The sequence below is a fragment of the Vigna angularis genome, chromosome 9 (assembly GCF_016808095.1).
Source record: "Vigna angularis cultivar LongXiaoDou No.4 chromosome 9, ASM1680809v1, whole genome shotgun sequence".
NCBI lineage: Eukaryota > Viridiplantae > Streptophyta > Magnoliopsida > Fabales > Fabaceae > Vigna > Vigna angularis.
In genome coordinates, this window is record NC_068978.1 from 31544583 (window position 1) to 31549322 (window position 4740).

The following is a 4740-nucleotide window of genomic DNA, read 5'->3' on the forward strand; positions in this document are numbered from 1 at the left end:
ACATGCTGCGAGGCTAATGCAGTCTTAAATTAGAAGAAAATATAAGTCACAGAAGTGTTGTAAATGGGGTCTACCTGAATATAACAACACATAAATGGAGCAAAGATCCACTCACATTGACGACTGTGACCATTCCTTCACATTACTGTGCAGAAATTATGTGTTTGGCTGCAGATAACATGCTATACTTATAGATTATTGGATCCCTATTTTTATTTACATTTAAGAAAATATTTATATTAAGAGTATATATTTACATGGATGCTAAATGAGTTTAGATTCTTTCTTGAATTTTGGTCCTGTCATTTTCTTGTGTTTTTAAAATTATATATTTATTATATTGAAAAAAATTATATATTTTAAAATAGCACAATGCAAAACTAACACCGAAAATTCAGTAAAAAAAAATCAAATTTGATGGTATATATTTTAAATTTAACAATTAATCATATAGATTAACTGTCACATAAGTACACATAAGACTTTCTTTTTAGTCGGCAATTTTGAAACAATGTTAGTACAAGTTAAATAATTAAGGTTGTTGGTTGATAAGAGAATAATGTCAGAAAGACCTTGGAGTAACAGAAAAATAAAGTAAACATTCATATAAGAGTATGTGTTTTAATAAAAACTTGTTATTTTATTTTATTTATATACTTATATATGTATAGAATAAAATATAACTGAATATAAAATATTTTTAAAATTTAAATAATAATTAAATACAAATATATTTTTATATAAAAAATATTTTTAAAATTGAAAAGCAATTGCCTCGACAGTGTATATCTATAGTTTATGATCTCATGGTCCTCTCTTATTTGTAACTTTAATGTTAACTATTTTATTGAGCGGAAGAAAATTGATGATTACTCTTTAGACACCAAACATCATATTAATATTAATTATTTCTTGTGTAAATAAATTTTTCCAATATAAGTGTGATGCAATATTAATTCTTCATTGAATTATTTTTGTTGGGAAATTTGATTTGCAGAAGAAATGAAGTTGTATCTGAGTGTGGGACATGATGACAATAATGCAAAAGTGTAGGTAGGTATGCAGCTAGCTATAAACTATGGATGCCTTATTATATTAACTATACCTTTTTACTTTATCAGAAATATCAGACTTTTTTCCTTTGGATTCTTTGTTCTGCCTGTAACACACCATACACCAACCACTTCCTTCACCTCAATAATAATAAAAAAAAAGTTTTGATTAAAAATAATAAACCAATATTAATTGTCAAAAAAGTTAATACATATTTCATATTAATAACATAAATATAAAAATAGTCGTATCTTCTCATTCAAAGTTCGTTGATAACAGGATTAATTATTTTATTTTTAAAAACACATTCAAAAATTAAAAAAAAAATATCTTAAACATCAACTTTTAAATAACGTGAGATTATTAGAAATAATAACAACATCATCTGATATAATAAATAAATTATATTAATATCGTTGTCGAGACGTTGATTCAATCATTTTTATCCAACATTTGCACATAGATAAAACTGTGTAGCTTGAGAATGTGTCGGCTAAGCAAGATATTTATAAATTAAATATGGAAATATTATTAAATGATGTAATTATTATAACATCTTATTTTACTATTATGCATATAACACTATGCCAAACATGCATATATTATCTTTAAAAAACTATGTCAACCATGCATATATTATCTTCGAATATATTAAACAATAGGATATTAAATTAAATTTTCAAAAAAAAAATCATCAAATGCATTTTGTGTACTATTGTGGGAAAGTTGAAGTGCTTTGTTCCTTTCGGCAAATGCTTGGTACTGTCCATGGCGCCTTTATATAATATTTGCATATTATTTTTGCCGATAAAAAGGTGTTTTTTTATGAGTAATTTTGTTCTGAAACCTTTTATAGTTGAATATTTTGAAAAAGAAAACGAATTAAAATAATCCAAAGAAAATTATTAGTATTAAAAAATAAATTTTAATAATTTAATTAAATTTTATAAAACTGATTTACAAAAGAAAAAATCACTGATCTTTGAAAATATTGAGATGACATGGGTTTATGTGAAAAAGGAAGTAAAGCAGTGGATAAGGTTACTACAAGTAGTGGTGGTGTTTACTTGGGTGGGTTTCTGACACGTGTACTGGAGTCCACAGGGGGTTTAAATTGGTACTTCCCGTACTGGAACAAGTCGGAAATTTTAGAGACAAGGGTGGTTTTGGTTTCTTTTAATGAGACACACAGATTTGCAGAAAATAATTATTAACATATATTTATAATTTGTAATAAAAGGGACGATTCTCTGTCTCACAGTTCTGTCAACTGTTCAAGAGAGGGACCATTTCTTTCTATTTCAAATTTTGAACCCACACCACCTTTTTCAGAATCAAACCGATGATGTTCTGTATTCAAATCACTTAATTAACTTCCTTATATTCAAATTATAACTTTAGCTTGTGAAATTTAAAATGAATAAGGTAAAGAATTTATTAAGTTTGGAGTGGTCTCTTTTCGGTCTAACAAAGAGAAAATTCACTGAGCGGATACGAATATCAATAACATTTGAGTCTAACTATATAAAAGATTGACATTACTTTCTACTAAAAAACCTAAAAGTAATGAGTTAATATACCTTTCATCTTTATATAATACTCTATTTTCTTATTTTTATTTAATGTGGGACTTAAATTCACACTTTTATTCCCAACAATCTCACCTTTAATAAAATAAAAGTAATATAAACTTTAATGATTAATTATTGTATTTAAGGATTAAGTTTGTAAGTCTCTCTGATTTCTAAGTCCTAATAGCACACACAGCATCACATTCGCTAAAGAGCGGAGAACATAAAAAATCTAATTACTTAAATCTAAGAATTAAATGATAATTTCATTTTATTAAAAAACGAATATCTACGGATACAGATACTATAATACTCAAATATAATATTTTAATGAACAAATATTAAATTAACTGTTATCTATTATTCCTGGATTTTTTTCAACTTTATTTACATGTCTTTGTGATAATATGACACACTTTTACATTCATTTGACGTAAAGTTTAAGAGTAAAATAGTCATTAAAATATAATTTTTATATCTTTTTAAGAAAGAAAAGAGTAAAATGTATACAAGGATAGTATCAAATTAATGTAAAAAATGTAGGTTTGTAAAAGAATAATTTTTTCTGGTGTCAAACCTAATATCACTGCAATGATTTTCCTGTAGCTTCTGGGAACCATGTTGCCTTCTTTGTGGTCTTGATCGTTTTAGATTCACAATGAATCAATAGTTCCAACGCAGTTTGTAAATGAGTACATTTTTTAACCATTCTGACATATTATGTATGGAAAACACTGTTGTGGACTTGTTTTCGAAAATTTAATTTTTAATTTTCTTCATTCTAGAAGTAGTTTAAACAAAATATCCGAACATACCCTTTGATGAAAAAGATAGCATTTGTTTGAAAAATTACAAGAACAGTTACTTCAGAAAAAAAAAAGTAAAACACTAACCATGTACACTTATTCTGATCCTAGGAACTACACGTTGACAATTGTTGTTAGCCACATGTTGTCACTCCTATGTTTGACATGTAGAGGAACAGCATATGTACTTTGATGAATAATGCATAGAAATGATAAGCCATGAAACAGGTTGAGGAGAAGAGTTTACGGCATAGCTCATGTGCCTAGTCACATGTCACCTTGTCTTTCAAAATGAAACACATTGACTTCTTAAAATTATTATTCTTAAACATCTTATTTATTATAAGATATCATCAAAAAGCAAATTTATAAAATATAAATAAATACAAACTTTATTTAATAAATTAATTTTATAAAATTAGATTAAATTTAATTAAACTAAAGTCTGCCTAGTCTGATTAAGTAATGATGTTATGACATGAAGCATGGTTTCTTGGAATAGTAGTTGTTCCTATTATGAAGTGGTTTATGTTACAGGTGCATTTAACCATGTTTCCTGGAATAGCATTGTCTTTTTACTGTGACATCCATGAGTTACCTTTTTCAAAAGGAAGAAAAAAACCTGTAAAAATGTGGTTTTTAGAGTAAAGAAATGAGAGAAGAAAAAGAAAAGGTGATGAAGCAGATAAAGCAGAAGAGAGAGAAAGAGAGTTCTCCTTGTCTAGCTAAATTTATGAAGGAATTCAGGCTCTGAAGAAATTGGTCCTCTTCTTCTGACAGCCACACCTCATCAATTTTGTCTCAAACTACCTTTTTATTCTTCTCCCTTCAATTATATACATCTGCTTCAATCCTATCCATCCATCTAATAAATAAATAAAATGCATATAATAAATGTCACTTTTTCTTTTACAATCTCATGCCAACCACCATTTACATATACTCAAAAACTTCACACTTCTACCAACTGAAACACCCAGAAATTAACTGCCTGCTGATTCATAATTTCCATTAATTTTGATGTGATAATTTTATTTCATAATTCATAATCTAAAAATTAGTTATATTAGAAATTTCAGGTCGACTAATTTATAATATATAAATAAAGTATAAATCTTACTTCTTAAACTAGTTTTATGGATTGATTAACCTTAGAAACTCACCTTTTAATGTGCTGAAGTCATAAGATTTAATTATGTTTTTTGGATTCTAAAACTTTGGGATGATTGTGGTTTTCTTTCCCACGGATAAAAATATCTTTTTAAATATTTAAAACTTGTGAAACATTAAATTTATGATGTTGAATTTAG